The sequence below is a fragment of the Sminthopsis crassicaudata genome, chromosome 5, assembly GCF_048593235.1.
Source record: "Sminthopsis crassicaudata isolate SCR6 chromosome 5, ASM4859323v1, whole genome shotgun sequence".
Lineage (NCBI taxonomy): Eukaryota > Metazoa > Chordata > Mammalia > Dasyuromorphia > Dasyuridae > Sminthopsis > Sminthopsis crassicaudata.
In genome coordinates, this window is record NC_133621.1 from 37272201 (window position 1) to 37292201 (window position 20001).

The following is a 20001-nucleotide window of genomic DNA, read 5'->3' on the forward strand; positions in this document are numbered from 1 at the left end:
GTCATTTTGGCTAAGATGACAGGAAAAGATCATAATGAATGTTGGAGGGAATGCGGGAAAACTGGGACACTGAGGCCTTGCTGGTGGAGTTGTGAAAGAATCCAGCCATTCTGGAAAGCAATTTGGAACTATGCCCAAAAAGTTATGAAAGTGTGTATATACCCTTTGATTCAGCAGTCCTACTACTGGGCTTATATCCCAAAGAAATACTAAAGAATGGAAAGGGACCTGTATGTGCCAAAATGTTTGTGGCAGCCCTATTTGTAGTGGGTAGAAAATGGAAATTGAATGGATGCCCATCAATTGGAGAATAGTTGGGTGAATTATGCTATATGAATGTTATGGAATAGTATTGCTCTGTAGGAAATGACCAGCAGGGTGAATATAGAGAGGCTTGGAAAGACTTCCAATGAACTGATGCTGAGTGAAATGAGCAGAACCAGGAGATCACTGTACACTACAGCAATACTACTGTATGGAGAAATATTCTGATTGAAGTGGATATCTTCAACAAAGAGAAGATCTGATTCAGTTCCAGTTGAGCAATGATGGACAGAAACAGCTACACCCAGAGAAGGAACACTGGGAGTTGAGTGTAAACTGTTTGCACTATTGTCTTTCCACCCAGGTTACTTGTTCCTTCAGAATACAATTCTTACTGTGCAAGAAGAAGTTTGGTTTTCCACACATATATTGTATCTAGGATATGCTGTTAACACATTTAACATGTGTGGGATTGCCTGTCATCTAGGGGAGGGAGTAGAGGGAGAGAGGGGGAAATTTGGAAAAAATGAATACAAGAAATATTGTGGTAAAAAAATTACAAAATTAAAAAAAAAAAACGTAACCCAAAGTTTGCTAATAGTGAAACTTTCAAATGGCCAAGTTTCAATATTTTAGAATCTTCCAGCAATTCATTTGAAATTTTAAATAAATAAGCTTAAGTTTATTCACATCTTCTGGTCTAAGCAGAGGTCTAGTGCTGTTGGTCGAATTCACCTATTAGTCTTTTGATGTGAGCCAACTTGTTATGAAGATAATCACATCTGGATTTTTCTTCGTGGTAATTGGGACTAGCCTGGTTGAGCTTCTGATATTCTTTTAAGACCTCTTCATGAAGAGTCTGATACTCTTTGGAGCCTGGAGAAAGACGCTGACGTTTTGCATCAAGTTTCCTAAACCTTGTGGCCACCGTCTCCATTCTGGCATGCAAAGTTCTATACTCATCATACTCTGTATTGAAGTCATCTGTATAATTCTGGCGTTGCTCATGTGAGCCAATAGCAATATATTTCATTAAGTAATCTGGCAGTTCAATAGTTGATGAAGGGTCAGTGGAGGTAGGGCCAACCTCTTTAACTCCATCATTTGAATCCAGACTAGAGCTATTTAGCTTGGCAATTTCCTCTTTCGTCTTAAGGTCTTTCCCCTTTTCCTCAATGGGCTGTTTTTGAATTGGGTCCTTTTCCTTATGTTTTTTAGATTTTTCTTTAGATTTTTTATGTGCCATTGAATGCTTGTCTTCCATGGGCTTTGCACCCTTCGACAGGATTGAATCAGGGGGTGGGATTTCCAAAGAAGTCCTAGAGGTATCTTTGTCCTGCTGGCGCTCAAAGATGCTACCATTTGGACTACAGACTGTCCATAGGTAGATCTTGAGTCCCCCTGCCTTCTGGAGTGCTAGGGGGACTTGGAGCTAGACTTTGCAGTCTGAGGAGGATTTGAAACTGGAAGGTGGGTTGAAGGAAGAGGTGGTGGAGTTGGGCTGGCAGCAGTTGGAGGAGGAGGAGGAGGAGGAGGAGGAGGAGGAGGAGGAGGAGGAGGAGGAGGAGAGGGGAGGAGGTGATGGGGGGTGGGGGTGGAGCCCCAGCATTTTTTTTGAAGGGTAGAATTCAAATGACCGTTGCATGTTGGAGGAGCTCTATTTGTCAGGTGAGATATCCGAGGTTTTTTATTCCTTAAAGGATCTATGAAATCTGAATCCAAGAGGCGTTTCTGAGAAGCAGAAGGCGCAGGCCTCTTTCCTAGAACGTTGAGGAGCTTCTGAAGCGCTGGTGCTCGAGTCATTCTGGGGAGATGGATTCAATTTTCTCGATAGCACTAACTCCAGGGACTCTCTCTCTGTCTCATTGTATCCCGGCCAATCTTTTTGGAGCTCTTGAAATACAGAATCCTTTAAGGAATAAGAGAGGTCCTTGGGATTCAGCTTGGCCACCCGTTGAAGGATGGCTCCGAGGGAGTCCTTGTCTTTTGGAGAAACGCCATCTCTCTGTAATCGAGCCAAGAGTTCTGGTTTCTTGTAAGTCTTCAGGGCCAGGAGGTGAATCACCCTGGCCCTGTAGGGCCGCCCAGAAACACTGTCCTTCAGCTGGGTCTTCTGGAGGGTAGGTGCAGGCTCAATAGGAGCTGCCCTTTTTCTCTCGGGGGCTGCCTGTGGCCCAGCTGGAGGCGCTTTCCCAATTTCTTCTCTTCTTCCTGCAATGGGTCCGCCGGCTTTGCTAACGTTTGTCCCTGGGTTCCGGGATTCCTCTTCTGCCTGCCTCCTGCCGTCTCTTGGCACTTGAGAGGAGTCCTTTGTTGCCCTGACTGTAACTTGATCTTGAATAACTCCCAGGCAGTGGAGCTGTGAGGCCCCAGAAGTGGAGACAGTTTGGCGGACGCACTCAAAGCTTTCCTGAGGGTGATCTTTGCCAGGGGTGGACAGGGAGAAGCTAAAGTTCTGCACTTCCTTTGGACGATCCTTTTTGGGAATTCTGAGCAGCCCCTCGAATCCCTGGAACTGAATGGAAGGTCTGGAAGGAGTTCCATGCTTGTGGCTCTGGTAGGTCTCCAGCGCCCGGATCGCCGTGTCCGTGAGCTTCACGTGCACCACGGTGAGATTGTCCTGGCCCAGGCTCCCGCCAGATAAGCCGTAGCGCCGCTGCTCGCGCAGACCCCCCGCCGCCGGCCCCCCCGTCGCCATGTTAAGCTCCTCAGGAGGCTGCTGCTGCCGCTGCCGCTTCTGCTAGTGCTGCTGCTGCCGCTGCTTCTGAGGCCGCTGCTGCTGCTGCTGCTGCTGCTGCTGCTGCTTCTGAGGCCGCTGCTGCTGCTGCTGCTGCTGCCTCTGCTGCTGCTGCTGCCCTCCAGCACAGCTCCCCGCGTTGGGCGCTAAATTGGAGTGTCCTGTCTGCTCTCAATTATAAGCCTTCTCTGGGAGGAGGATTTTTCTCTGCTTTTCCTTCCGTTCTTGCGAATCTTCTCTTGTCCAAGCGTCCCCAGTCAGCTCCACTGCAGAATCTGCAATTCCCTTCTTCCGGAATCCTGGCTCCTTAAATACTCCCGGAGAATGGGCTTACAGACCAATCAGCAAGCTCTTGCGAAGGTGTCAACTCCTTTAGAGGTGGCAACTAAAGGTGTCAACTCTGAGCTAGAGAACTGTTAAGTACTGACTTAGCCCCCAGGAAGGAACCTAACGGGAAATAGAGGGAGGAGATAGCGCTCATTGTATGAATCACTCTGATATGAAGGAAGGAAAAATGAAATGAGTAGAACCTGAAGAAATTATCCATAGTAAGCATTATTGCCAGAATGGTCAACAATGAAAGAAATAGATAATCTTTTTTTAAAATCATTTTTATCATTGATCCCTAATCAATCCAATGATCAAAGAGGACTATGAAGATCCCCTCAGGAAAATGTTATCCACCTCTGAGTGAAGATTAAAGTATGTTTAGTTTTACTTTATTATTATACTTGCCTTTTCTTTTGGGGGGAGGCAACACGGTTAATAGGTATTCCATGACCTTACATATATAATCTATAACACAACAGGTGGGGGAGGGTTTAGAAAGAGGAAGAGAATTACGACTCCATTTTTTTAAAGGAATGTTACAAAATGTACAAAAACAATTTTCTTCAAGAATAGCTAAATCTTTTCCAGCTGATCTTTTTTCATGATATTGCTGTTACTGTGTACAATGATCTCTTGAATTTAGTCACTTCACTTTGTATGAGGTCATAGAAGTCTTTCCAAGTTATCTGCAAACTAATGTGTTTGTCATTTCTTCTAGCACTATAGTATTCTGTCACAACCCTATACTACATCTTGTTCAGCCATTCCCCAACTAAAGGGCATCCCCTCAATTTCTAATTCTTTGCTATTATAAAATGATTTTTGGCCAATATTTTCTTCTGTGCTTCAAAGGAAGGGAACAGACAGTCGTAATTGTGGGCCACACCTGAAAATGTTTAACTGTCTATGAAAGCTAATTAAATAGCTGAGGGGTCAAGCTGAGCTGTATGATTTATTAGCCAAATAAAATGAGGCATGATAAATAGGTCAGTGGATCCCCCATTGATCAGTCAGCCCATAGATCCTGAATACAGAGTGAGACAGATTAAAAACAATTAATCAAATAAGATGAATTAATAAAAAAAAAATAAAAAAAAACTAAACACTTAACCAGGATACAAAATTAGGCAATCAGATTTCTAATTGGAGTAAAGATTAAGGATGTTCCAATTTGTGGGGGGGATGTTAAACAAATACAATTCCCTAAAATCAGAAAAAGAGATGTCCTCTTCCTCCCTTCCAAGTGTTTGTGAACAGTCAAAAAACATGGAAATGATAACTGACTGACCAGATTGGGACCAGTTTTCATATAAAACATACCGGTTGATGAAGATGAACCCATGTGAGAAAAGTCCTTGCATAAATCTGTGATGGGCCAGGTTCCCTGGTCAACATAACCGACCTTTTCAGTTAAGGTCTAGGCTTAATAATCTAGTTTCCTGATCATGCAGGTCTAGATTCAGACAATGCAATGAGATTTCCCCCAATTCCCTTGACTGAGTAAAGTTTTCTCACAAGACATATCTTGGACTAGGCTAACTGAACAGAAAAGGAAATGTGCTAGCTCCACAATGAAGTGCCAATAAAGAGGCAGTTTGCTTCACTGCTGTTTGCTGTTCCAATTCCCTCCGGGCTTAAAGAACTTTGTGATGCTATGTGATGCTAGAAGACTTTTGATAAATGTTCAATTTGGGTTGCCAAATCTTAGCACACAAGTATGTCCTTAGTATATACACGTTGAATTGATGAGTGGCATCCACTTGTCAAAAATGGCATGTATGAGATGATCTGAACTTTACAAAATCCCCAGATCTCAGTACAAGGGTTCTTATAGGGCATTAAGTCATACTGTTACCAGAATAGGAATTCTCTTCACCCTATTCCCAACAAGTTGTCCTATTCAGGCTTATTTCTCCTATTAGATGCAAGTTCCTCGAGGGAAGGAGCCATTATGCTAATCTCTCTATTCCCCTTACCCTAAGTGCCCAGCCAGAATATGGGTTTATTTTTTTTTTTTTCAAGATCAAGAAGATCTTCATCTTCTTTTTTGTTTCTTAAGTTTGTATAAGTATAACATTTTTGACAGTACATATGCATAGGTAATTTTTTTTTTACAACCTTATCCCCTGTCCTACCTTTTCTTCCGGGTTTCCCCCTCCTTCCCTCCACCCTCTCCCCTAGATGGCAGGCATTCCCATACATCTTAAATATCTTATAGTATATCCTAGGTACAATATATATGTGCAGAACCCCATTCTGTTGTTGTTGCAAAGGAAGGATTGTATTCTCAAGGTATAAATAATCTGGGAAGAGAAACCAAACCAAACCAGACCAAACCAAACCAAAAACCAATGCTCCTAGTTTACACTCATTTCCCAGTGTCCCTTCTCTGGGTGTAGCTGATTCTGTCCATCATTGACCAATTGGAATTGGATCAGCTCTTCTCTATGTTGAAGATATCCACTTCCATCAGAATACATCCTCATTCAGTATCATTGTTGAAGTTTATAATGATCCCCTCGTTTTACTCGTTTCACTCAGCATCAGTTGATATAAGTCTCTCCAAGCCTCTCCGTATTCCTCCAGTTGGTCATTTCTTACAGAACAATAATATTCCATAACATTCATATACCATAATTTACCCAACCATTCTCCAATTGATGGACATCCATTCATTTTCCAGGTTTAGCCACTATGACAAGGGCTGCCAGAAACATTTTGGCACACCTTTCCCTTCTTTAGTATATCCTTGGGATATAAGCCCAGTAGTAGCAGTGCTGGGTCAAAGGGTATGCACATTGTGATAACTTTTTGGGCATAATTCCACATTGCTCTCCAGAATGGTTGGATTCTTTCACAACTCCACCGACAATGCATCAGTGTCCCAGTTTTCCCACAGCCCCTCCAACGTTCATCGTTATTAGTTCCTGTCATCTTAGCCAATCTGACAGGTGTCCAATGATATCTCAGAGTTGTCTTAATTTGCATTTCTCTGACCAATCGTGGTTTGGAACACTCTTTCATATGAGTGGAAATAGTTTTAATTTCATCATCTGAAAATTGTCTGTTCATATCCTTTGACCATTTATCAATTGGAGAATGGCTTGATTTCCTATAAAGTCAAGTCAATTCTCTGTATAATTTGGAGATGAGCCCTTTATCAGAACCTTTAACTGTAAAAATGTTTACCCAATTTGTTACTTCCCTTCTAATCTTGTTGGCATTAGTTTTGCTTGTGCAGCAACTTTTTAATTTGGCGTCATCAAAATTTTCTATTTTGTGATCAATACTGGTCTCTAGTTCTCCCTTGGACAACAGCTCCTTCCTCCTCCACAAGTCCGAGAGGGAAACCATCCCATGTTCCTCCATTTTATTTATGGTTTCGTTCTTTATGCCTAAATCTCGGACCCATTTTGTTCTTATCTTAGTATGGGGTGTTCAATGTGGGTCCATGCCTAGTTTCTGCCATACTAATTTCCAGTTTTCTCAGCAGTTTTTGTCATGTGACTTCTACCAAACATTTAAAGAACAATTAGCCCAATGTTATATAAACTATTTGGGAAAAGAGGGGATGAAGGAAGGTTGAAAACAGAAAGAAAACAATAGACCAATCTCCTTAATGAATATTGATGCTAAAATCTTAAATAAGATATTAGCAAAAAGACTTCAGAAAATCATCCGCAGGATAATACCCTATGATCAAGTAGGATTCACACGAGCAATACAGGGCTGGTTTAATATTAGGATAACTATTAGTATAATTAACCATATTAATAATCAAATTAATAAAAACCATATGACTTTGTCAGGAGATGCAGAAAAAACATTTGATAAAATACAACATCCATTCCTACTAAAAAACACTTGAGAGTATAGGAATAAATGGACTATTCCTTAGAATAATCAGGATCAAATATTTCTTTATCCCCAAAAGACAACATCCATTCCTATTAAAAACACTTGAGGGTATAGGAATAAATGGACTATTCTTTAAAATAGTCAGGAGCATATATTTAAAACTATCAGTAAGCATCATATGTAATGGGGATAACCTGGAACCTTTCCCAGTAAGATCAGAAGTGAAACAAGGTTGCCCACTATCACCATTACTATTCAATAATGTATTAGAAATGCTAGCCTCGGCAATAAAAGTCGTGAAACAGATTAAGGGAATAATTTGCTATTGGCTAAGAAATAGATTAGTGGATCATTGGAACACCTTAGGTTCACAGGACAAAATAGTGTACAACTATAGCAATCTAGAGTTTGACAAACCCAAAGATACCAACTTTTGGGATAAGAATTCATTATTTGAAAAAAGCTGTTGGGAAAAATGGAAATTAGTATGGCAGAAATTAGATATGGACTCACACTTAACACCATATACCAAGGTAAGATCAAAATGAGTCCATGATTTATGCATAAAGAATGAGATCATAAATAGATTAGAGGAATATAGGATAGTTTACCTCTCAGACTTGTGGAAAAGGAAGGAATTTAGGACCAATGGAGAACTAGAGATCATTATTGATCACAAAATAGAAGATTTTGATTACATGATATTAAAAAACTTTTGTACAAAAAAAAAAAACAAACAAAAACAAAAAAAACAAAACAAAAAAACTAATGCAAACAAGATTAGAAGGGAAGTAACAAATTGGGAAAATATGTTTACAGATGAAGATTTTGATAAAGGTCTCATTTCCAAAATATATAGAGAACGGACTCTAATTTATAAGAAATCAAACCATTCTCCAATTGATAAATGGTCAAAGGATAGGAACAGAAAATTTCAGATGATGAAAGTGAAACGATTTCCATTCATATGAAAGAGTGTTCCAAATCACTCTTGATCAAAGAAATACCAATTAAGACTACTCTGAGATACCACTACACTTCTGTCATTTTGGCTAAAATGACAGGAAAAGATCATAATGAATGTTGGAGGGAATGCGGGAAAACTGGGACACTGAGGCCTTGTTGGTGGAGTTGTGAAAGAATCTAGCCATTCTGGAAAGCAATTTGGAACTATGCCCAAAAAGTTATGAAAGTGTGTATATACCCTTTGATTCAGCAGTCCTACTACTGGGCTTATATCCCAAAGAAATACTAAAGAATGGAAAGGGACCATATGTGCCAATATGTTTGTGGTAGCCCTATTTGCAATGGGTAGAAACTGGAAAATGAATGGATGTCTATAAATTGGAGAATAGTTAGGTAAATTATGGTGTATGAATTTTATGGAACATTATTGCTCTGTAAGAAGTGACCAGCAGGGTGAATATAGAGAGGCTTGGAAAGACTTACAACTGATGCTGAGTTAAATGCGCAGAACCAGGAGATCACTATACACTACAACAACAATACAGCATGGAGTTATATTCTGATTGAAGTGGATATCTTCAACAAAGAGAAGATCTAATTCAGTTCCAGTTGAGCAATGATGGACAGAAATATCTACACCGAGAGAAGGAACACTGGGAGTTGAGTGTAAACTATTTGTACTATTGTCTTTCCATCCAGGTTACTTGTACCTTCAGAATGTAATTCTTACTGTGCAAGAAGAACTTTGGTTTTACACACATATATTATATCTAGGATATGCTGTAACACATTTAACATGTGTGGGATTGCCTGTCATCTAGGGGAGGGAGTAGAGGGAGGGAGGGGAAATTTGGAAAATTAATACAAGAAATATTGTTGTAAAATAATTACCCATTCATATGTACTGTCAAAAATTTATTAAAGTTGAAGAAATGATACTAACAAATGTAGGTATACAGAAATTCATCAATATGGGAGACATTACACATAATTATATAAATTACATAAACACATAGTATCATAACACATGCTAGAAGTGATTAACAAATTACATGATCAAATAATCATAAATTGAGAATTTATACATGTCCATAAGTCCAAGAAACAGTTCAACAGAAATCCACTGTCTATTAGTTCATGTGCCAGGAATCCAATAATTCCTGAAAGCTTGGAATTCTCATCAACAATTTTTCATCTCAAGGAATCTAATGATCCCTGCTGGTTTTAAAGTTGTTTAACAGTCTCCTTATCAGCCATGCTCTTTCAGTATCAGAGGTTTCTTAGATCATTTCTTAGATCTTCTCCTTTGTTTTGAGGTTTTTATCTTTTTCTGTCTTTCGCTAGGTGCTTGTTGCCACCCATCTGTTTCCTTCTCTATCAATTTTGAAACTTTCTAGCAATTAAGGCAAAGAGTTCTCTAATAAATGTCAAAAAAATAGGCTTATATTTATCCAAAAGAATTTCAACCTGCTACATTATTATTTCTTTGAAAATGCGCGCAACCTTTAAGTATAGGCACTGTACCCCCAATATCTAAAAGTGATTTCCCACAGACAAACAAAACTCTTGAGGGTAAGGGGAAAGGGATCAGAAAAAGCAACTTCAAATATGCAGGCGAAGCAAAATTTAAAAAAAAAAAAAAGGAAAGAAAATCAAAGTTTGCTAAAATGAAACTTTCAAATGGCAAAGTTTCAATAATTTATAATCTTCAAGCAATTCATTTGAAATTTTAAATAAATAAGCTTAAGTTTATTCACAACTTCTAGTCTAAGCAGAGGTCTAGTTCTCTGGTCAACATAACTGACCTTTTCAGTTAAGGTCTAGGCTTAATAATCTAGTTTCCTGATCACGCAGGTCTAGATTCAGATAATGCAATGAGATTCCCCCCCCCCCAATTCCCTTGACTGAGTAAAGTTTTCTCACAAGACATAAATTGGACTAGGCCCTAACTGAACAGAAAAGGAAATGTGCTAGCTCCACAATGAAGTGCCAATAAAGAGGCAGTTTGCTTCACTGCTGTTTGCTGTTCCAATTCCCTCCGGGTTTAAAGAACTTTGTGATGTTTTGTGATGCTAGAAGACTTTTGATAAATGTTCAATTTGGGTTGCCAAATCTTAGCACACAAGTATGTCCTTAGTATATACACATTGAATTGATGAGTGGTATCCACTTGTCAAAAATGGCATGTATGAGATGATCTGAAGTTTACAAAATCCCCAGATCTCAGTACAAGGGTTCTTATAGGACATTGAGTCATACTGTTACCAGAATAGGAATTCTCTTCACCCTATTCCCAACAAGTTGTCCTATTCAGGCTTATTTCTCCTACTAGATGCAAGTTCCTTGAGGGAAGGAGCCATTATGCTAATCTCTCTATTGCCCTCACCCTAAGTGCCAAGCCAGAGTGTGGGTTTAAAGCCACTAGACCCACATGTCTCTGGTGGCATTGCATAGTTTCCTTGCATTGTAATCCAATGAACTTGTATGTCATAGCACCACCTCCCCGAGGGCATGGTCTCCTTTGAGAAAGTAGGCTAAACAACAATGACAACAATAAGCACCAAGATCTGTGCCTGGCCCAATGGGTACTGAATACTTGCTGAATGAATACATGTTTTCCCCATGGGGCTCATGGACAGTCAACTTTGGGTTGTTCCCTTCTGGCTACCTTCTGCCACCAACAGTCCTGTAACAAGATGGCTTATGCAATAGCTAATCCTAAAAATTACTCCCCCAATAATAATAATACTAACAATAACTAGCACTTAGATGGTGCTTAAGACATGCAAATTGTTTTGTATTTTATCTCATTTAGTCTTTTTAACAACCTGGGTTGGTAGACATTATCATTATGAAAATTTAACAGATCTCGGCAAGGCTGTGTAGCCGCTTTCTGCTTTCCAGCTCCACCTTGGGGTAAGTAAGAGCTTGAACATTGTGGACACAGCCTGAGGCAACATTTAATTCACATAGTGCCGGGCTTGGCTGGAGGCTGTGGAACTCAGCCAAGAAAGTCCCAGAGAAGAGGAATTTTTGAAATAGGGACTGTTGTTTCTGGGCAGACAGTTCCAGTTTGATCACAGGGGCTTTTCATGTCAGCTGCTGATATTCATGCCCCCTGGGATCCATTGGCTGGGCTTTGTATCACCTTTACTGTTCAGTCTTAAACCTCAGGGAAGTCTCTAGGACACACAGCGGGGTCCTTCACTGGGCAACCCTCACAGCACAATTGTACTAATCACCTCTGAGGCACTTCCAGGGAGGGGGAGCAGAACTCTCTCCCAGAGCTATCTCTTAGATCAGGCTTAGTGGCCGCTCCATCCATCCAGTCTGGGAGGAAACTGGTAAAGAAATAAATAAATAAACTTCTTACCCCAAGGGCAGACCCCAAAAGATTTTTAAACCATGAGTAAAAAGCTAAAGAGAACCCTTGATTCCTTCTACACAGAGAAAGAGCAGGTATCCAACCCAGAGGAAGTTAATAGCAGAGAGTCAGCAGATGACAGCCTAAAGGAGAACGATACCTGCCCTCCATCACATAACTCTCTCCTAGAAGAGACTATTAAAAAGTTAAGAGAGTTTGAAGAAAAATGGGGAAAGGAAAGAGAAGCTATGATAGAGAATAACAACATTGTGAAATTTGAGTTAGAAAAAATAAAGAATTCATAGGAGATGCAGAGAAACAAAATTTGTGAATTACAAAAGGTTAAAAAATCACAGGAAAGTAGGATTTCTGAATTGGAAAAGATGAAAAAATTCTCAAGAAAGTAGGATTTCTGAATTGGAAAAGATAAAAAAAAGTCTCAAGAAAGTAGGATTTCTAAATTCGAATAAGAAAATAATTTTCTAAAAAAAAATTAGGGAAATGGAAAAAAAAATTCAATAGAGCAAAATAATTCATTTAAAAACTCAATTGGGGAAGGAATTTATGACCAGAGGAGAACTAGAGATCATTATTGATCACAAAATAGAAGATTTTGATTACATCAAACTAAAAAGTTTCTGTACAAATAATACTAATGCAAACAAGATTAGAAGGGAAGTAACAAATTGGGAAAATATTTTTAAAAACAAAGGTTCTGACAAAGGTCTCATTTCCAAAATATATAGAGAACTGACCCTAATTTATAAGAAACCGAACCATTCTCCAATTGATAAATGGTCAAAGGATATGAACAGACAATTCTCAGAGGAAGAAATTGAAACTATATCCACTCACATGAAAGAGTGTTCCAAATCACTATTGATCAGAGAAATGCAAATTAAGACAACTCTGAGATACCACTACACACCTGTCAGATTGGCTAAGATGACAGGAAAAAATAATGATGAATGTTGGAGGGGATGTGGGGAAACTGGGACACTAATACATTGCTGGTGGAGTTGCGAAAGAATCCAGCCATTCTGGAGAGCAATCTGGAATTATGCCCAAAAAGTTATCAAATTGTGCATACCCTTTGACCCAGCAGCGCTACTACTGGGCTCATATCCCAAAGAAATACTAAAGAGCGGAAAGAGACATATATGTGCCAAAATGTTTGTGGCAGCTCTTTTTGTTGTAGCTAGAAACTGGAAGATGAATGGATGTCCATCAGTTGGAGAATGGTTGGGTAAATTATGGTATATGAAGGTTATGGAATATTATTGCTCTGTAAGAAATGAACAGCAGGAGGAATACAGAGAGGCCTGGAGAGACTTAAATCAACTGATGCTGAGTGAAATGAGCAGAACCAGAAGATCGCTGTACACTTCAGCAAAAATGCTGTATGAGGATGTATTCTGATGGAAGTGGAAATCTTCAACATAAAGAAAAACCAACTCACTTCCAGTTGATCAATGATGGACAGAGGTAGCTACACCCAGAGAAGAAACACTGGGAAGTGAATGTAAATTGTTAGCACTAATATCTGTCTGCCCAGGTTGCATGTACCTTTGGAATCTAATGTTTATTGTGCAACAAGAAAATGATATTCACACACATGTATGGTATCTAGACTATATTGTAACACATGTAAAATGAATGGGATTGCCTGTCATCGGGGGGGAGGGAATAGAGGGAGGGAGGGATAATTTGAAAAAATGAATACAAGGGATAATATTATAAAAAAATATATATATATAATAAAAAATTTAAAAAAAATTAAAAAAAACTCAATTGGGCATATACAAAAAGAACTAAAAAATGTGAATGAAGAAAATAACTCCTTAAAAATCAGGATGGAACAAATAGAAATGAATGATTCATTGAGAACCCAAGAATCAGTCAAACAAAACAAAAAAAAATGAAAAACTGGAGAATAATGTCAAATACTTACTGGGAAAATCTATAGACTTGGACAATAGATCTAGGAGAGATAATCTGAGGATCATTGGACTTCCTGAAAATTATGATGAAAAAAAGAGCCTAGATTCTATTTTACAGGAAATCATTAAAGAGAACTGTCCAGAGATAATAGAAACAGAAGGGAAAATAGGCGTTGAAAGAATTCATCAAACACCTTCTGAAAAAGACCCTAAAAAAAGAACACCACGGAATATTGTGGCTAAGCTGCAGAACTACCAGACTAAGGAAAAAATATTGCAAGCAGCTAGAAAAAAGCAATTCAAATATCAAGGGGCCACAATAAGGGTCACTCAAGATCTGGCTGTCTCCACATTAAAGGACTGAAGGGCCTGGAACCTGATATTCCGAAAGGCAAAAGATCAAGGATTGCAACCAAGAATAAACTACCCAGCTAAGTTTAACATTTTCTACCATGGAAGAACATGGTCATTTAAGGAAACAGAGGAATTCCATTTGTTTCTAAGAAAAAAACCAGACTTAAACAAAAAATTTGATCTACATCCACAGGACTGAAGAGAACTGTATCTCTGTTATGGATATATAGAAAGTCCGCATGGATAATTTGATATTTTACTGATATAAAAAAGGGAGAGTAGTAAAGGGAAGGGGGTAGTATCAGAAAAAGGGGAAGGAGTGATAAAAAGAGGGAAACTAAATCCCAGGAAGAGGCATAGAAAATATACCATATCTGAGGTAATTTAGAGAGGGGGAGAAACATTCTGTAAATCTTACTCTCATCAGAATAGACTCAAAGAGTAAATAATTGACATATTTGTTTTTCAGAGAATTCTCTCTCACTTCATTAAAAGGGGGGAGAGGAAGAGGGAAAAGGAAAAGGGGAATAAGGGGAAAGACTTGGAAGGAGGGGGGAGGGATACTAAAAAGGGAGGGCTGCATGTCACAAGTGGGGTCTATAAATTAAATTTTGGGGAAGGGGTTCGGGGGTCAAGGGAAAAAGCATAATCTGGGGATAATATGATGGCAGGAAATACAGAATTAGTCATTTTAACTGTAAATGTGAATGGGATGAACATTCCCATCAAATGGAGATGGATAGCAGACTGGATCAAAAGTCAGAACCCTACAATATATTGTTTATAGGAAACACACTTAAAGCAGGGAGATACATACAGAATAAAGGTAAAAGGTTGGAGCAGAATCTATTATGCTTCAGGTAAACCCAAAAAAGCAGGGGTAGCCATCCTTATCTCAGATCAAGCAAAAGCAGAAGCTGATCTAATTAAAAGAGATAAGGGAGGAAACTATATCCTGCTAAAAGGTAGCATAAACAATGAAGCCATATCAATACTAAACATATATGCACCAAGTGGTATAGCATCTAATTTCCTAAAGGAAAAGTTAACAGAGTTGCAAGAAGAAATAGACAGCAAAACTATAATAGTGGGAGATCTCAGCCTTACACTCTCAGATTTTGACAGATCAAACCACAAAACAAATAAGAAAGAAATTTAAAAAGGAAATAGAACATTAGAAAAACTAGGTATGATAGACCTTTGGAGAAAATTGAATGGCGATAGAAAGGAATATACTTTCTTCTCAGCAGTTCATGGAACCTATACAAAAATTGACCATATATTAGGACATAAAGATCTCAAAATTAAATGCAGGAAGGCAGAAATTATAAATACCTTTTTCTCAGGTCACAATGCAATAAAAGCTACATTCAGTAAGAAGTGAGGGGTAAATAGACCAAAAAATAATTGGAAACTGAAAAATCTCATCTTAAAGAAGGACTGGGTGAAACAGCAAATTATAGAAAAAATTAATAATTTCACCCAAGATAATGACAATGATGAGACATCATACCAAAATCTGTGGGATGTAGCTAAAGTGGTAATAAGGGGAAATTTTATATTTTTAGAGGCTTCTTTGAACAAAATCGAGAAAGAGAAGATTAACGAATTGGGCCTGCAACTTAAAAAGCTAGAAAAAGACCAAATTAAAAACCCCCAACCAAAAATCAAACTTGAAATACAAAAATTAAAAGAAGTCAATAATATTGAAAGTAAAAAAAATCTATTGCATTAACAAATAAAACCTAGAGTTGGTTTTATGAAAAAGCCAATAAAATAGATAAACTTTTGGTAAATCTGATCAGAAAAAGGAAAGAGGAAAATCAATTGTTAGTCTTACAAATGAAAAGGGGAATCTTTCAACCAATGAAGCAGAAATTAGAGAAATAATAAGGAGTTACTTTGCCCAACTTTATGCCAATAAATTTGATAACTTAAGTGAAATGGATGACTTCCTCCAAAAATATAGGCTTCCTAGATTAACAGAGGAGGAGATAAATTGCTTAAATAATCCCATTTCAGAAAAAGAAAAAAAACAAGCTATTAATCAACTCCCCAGGAAAAAATCCCTAGGACCAGATGGATTTACAAGTGAATTCTACCAAACATTTAAAGAACAATTACCTCCAATGCTATATAAACTATTTGAAAAAATAGGGGATGAAGGAGTCCTACCAAACTCCTTTTATGACACAGACATGGTACTGATACATAAACCAGGTAGATCGAAAACTGAGAAATAAAACTCCAGACCAATTTCCTGAATGAATATTAATGCTAAAATTTTAAGTAAGATATTAGCAAAAAGACTTCACAAAATGATCCCCAGGATAATACACTATGATCAAGTAGGATTTATACCAAAAATGCAGGGCTGGTTTAATATTAGGAAAACTATTAGTATAATTGACCATATTAATAATCAAATTAATAAAAACCATATGATCATGCCAGTAGATGCAGAAAAAGCATTTGATAAAATCCAACATCCATTCCTACTAAAAACACTTGAAAGTATAGGAATAAATGGACAATTCCTTAGAATAATCAGGAGCAAATATTTATGACCGTCAGTAAGCATAAAATGCAATAGAGACAAACTGGAACTTTCCCAGTAAGATCAGGAGTGAAACAAGTTTGCCCACTATCACCATTACAATTCAATATAGTACTAGAAACGCTTGCCTTGGCAATAACAGCCGAGAAAGAGATTCAAGGAATTAGAGTATGAAATGAGGAAATCAAACTATCACTCTTTGCAGATGAAATGATGATATACTTAGAGAACCCCAAAGACTCTGCTAAAAAGCTATTAGAAATAATTCAGAGTTTTAGCAAAGTTGCAGGATACAAAATAAATCCACATAAATCCTCAGCATTTTTATATATCACCAACAAAATGCAACAGCAAGAAATACAAAGAGAAATTCCATTCAAAACAAATGTTGAGAATGTAAAATATTTGGGAATCCATCTACCAAAGAATAGTCAGGAAGTATATGACCAAAATTACGAAACACTTGCCACAAAAATAAAGACAGATTTAAATAATTGGAAAGACATTCAGTGCTCTTGGATAGGCTGAGGGAATGTAATTAAGATGACAATACTCCCTAAACAAATCTATTTATTTAGTGCTATAGCAATCAGACTCCCAACAAACTATTTTAATGACCTAGAAAAAATAACAACAAAATTCATATGGAAGAATAAAAGGTCGAGAATTGCAAGGGAACTAATGAAAAAAAAAAGTCAGATGAAGGTGGTCTAGGTGTACCTGATCTAAAGCTATATTATATAGCAGCAGTCACCAAAACCATTTGGTATTGGCTAAGAAATAGACCATTCAAACTGTGGAACAGATTAAGTACAAAGGACAAAAAGGGTACATCTAGAGCAATTTAGTCTTTGACAAACCCAAAGATACCAACATTAGGGATAAAAATTCATTATTTGAAAAAAACTGTTGGGAAAACTGGAAATTAGTATGGCAGAAACTAGATATGAATCCACACTTAACACCATATACCAAGATAAGATCAAAATGGGTCCATGATTTAGGCATAAAGAATGAGATCATAAATAGATTAGAGGAACATAGGATAGTTTACCTCTCAGAGTTGTGGAGGAGGAAGGAATTTAGGACCAATGGAGAACTAGAGATCATTATTGATCACAAACTGAACTGATGCTGAGTGAAATGAGCAGAACCAGGAGATCACTATACACTTTTTTTTAGTGTAGCAGAAATATTTTATTTTATTTTATTTTATTAATTGTATAATTTAAAAAAATTTGTGATTGTACATATGCCTGAGTAATTTTTTATAACATTATCCCTTGTTTTCATTTTTCCAAATTTTCCCCTCCCTCCCTCTATTCCCTCCCTTAGATGACAGGCAATCCTATACATATTAAATGTTTTACAGTATAACCTAGATACAATATATGTGTGTAAATCCACTTTTCTTGTTGCATGTTAAGAATTGGATTTCAAAGGTATAAGTAAACTGGGTATAAAGACAGTAGTGCTAACCATTCACATTAAATTTCCAGTGTTTCTTCTCTTGGTGTAGCTGTTTCTGTCCATCATTGATCAACTGGAAGTAAGTTGGATCTCCTTTATGTTGAAGATATCAACTTCCATCACAATATATCTTCATACAGTATTGTTGTTGAAGTGTATAGTGATCTTCTAGTTCTGCTCATTTCACTCAGCATCAATTCAAAAGTCTCTGCAAACCTCTCTGTATTCATCCTGCTGGTCATTTCTTACAGAGCAATAATATTTCATAACATTCATATGCCATAATTTACCCAACCATTCTCCAATTGATGGGCATCCATTCATTTTCCAGTTTCTAGACACTACAAAAAGGGCTGCCAAAAACTTTTTGGCTCAAACAAGTCCCTTTCTCATCTGTCTTATTTCTTTGGTATATGAGCCCAGTAGTAGCACTGCTGGATCAAAGGGTATGCACAGTTTGATAACTTTTTGGGCATAGTTCCAAATTGCTCTGCAGAATGGCTGGATTCTTTCACAACTCCACCAACAATGCATTAGTGTCCCAGTTTTCCCACATCCCCTCCAACATTCATCATTATTTGTTCCTGACATCTTAGCCAATCTGACAGGTGGATCGCTATACACTTCAACAACCATACTGCATGGAGATATATTCTGATTGAAGTGGATATCTTCAACAAAGAGAAGATCTAATTAAGTTCCCAGTGATCAGTGATGGACGGAAACAGGTACACCCAGAGAAGGAACACTGGGAATTGAGTGTAAACTGTTTACACTATTGTTTTTCTACCCAGGTTACTTATCCCTTTTGGAATCCAATTTGTATCATTCAACAAGCAATGTGATTTTACACACATATATTGCATCTAGGATATGCTGTAACACATTTAACATGTATGGGATTGCCTGCCATCTAGGGAAGGGGGTAGAAGGAGGGAGGGGAACATTTGGAAAAATGAATACAAGGGATAATGTTATAAAATGTACCCATGCATATGAATTATCAAAACATTATAATTATAAAATTAATAAAAAAAGAAAACTATAGATCAATCTCCTTAATGAATATTGATGCTAAAATCTTAAAAAAGATATTAGCAAGAAAACTTCAGAAAATAATCCCCAGAATAATATACTATGATCAAGTAGGATTTATACCATGAATGCAGGGATGGGTTAATATTAGGGAAACTATTAGTATAATTGACCCCATTAATGATCAAATTAACAAAAACCATATGATCATCTCAATAGATGCAGAAAAAGCATTTGATAAAATAGAACATCCATTCCCACTAAAAACACTTGAGAGTATAGGAATAAATGGATTATTCCTTAAACTAGTCAGGAGCATATATTTAAAACTGTGAGTAACTATCACATGTAATGGGGATAAACTGGAACCTTTCCCAGTAAGATCAGGAGTGGAACAAGTTTGCCCAATATCACCAATATTATGTTAGAAATGCTAGCCTGGGCAATAAGAGTCAAAAAAGAGATTAAAGGAATACGAGTAGGTAATGAAGAAATCAAACTATCACTCTTTGCAGATGATATGATAGTATACTTAGATAACCCCAGAAATTCTAAGAAAAAGTTATTAGAAATAACCCACAACTTTAGCAAAGTTATTGGATACAAAATAAATGCACATAAATCCTCAGCATTTTGTTTTTGCATCACCAACAAAATCCAACAGCAAGAGGTACAAAGAGATACATAGTATCATAACACATGCTAGAAGTGATATAACAAATAATATGATCAAATAAAGATAAACTGAGAATTTATCCATGTCCATAAGTCCTAGAAATAGTTCAACAGAAATCCATTGTCCATTAGTTCATGTGCCAGGAATTCGATAATTCCTGCAAACTTGGAAATCCTGCAAGTCTCATCAACAATTTTGCACCTCTAGGAATCCAATGATCCCTGCTGGTTTCAAAGTTCTTTAGCAGTCTCCTTATCAGCCATGCTCTTTCATTGTCAAATCTTGTGCTTTGTTTTGAGATTTTTCTCTTTTTCTGTTTGTCTCAAGGTGCTTGTTGCCACCCATCTGTTTCCTTCTCCATCAATTTCTAAACTTTCTACCAAGTAAGGCAAAGAGTTTTCTAATAAAGGTGAAAAAACAGTCTTATATTTGTCCAAAAACATTTGAACT

At 37.5% G+C, this 20001-nt stretch overlaps 1 pseudogene; it reads right to left on the reverse strand.

Annotated features, from left to right (window-relative positions):
• Window positions 1–976: 976 nt before the first annotated feature.
• Window positions 977–2962, reverse strand: LOC141543838 (RNA polymerase II elongation factor ELL2 pseudogene; annotated as a pseudogene).
• Between the last annotated feature and the right edge of the window lie 17039 nt (window positions 2963–20001).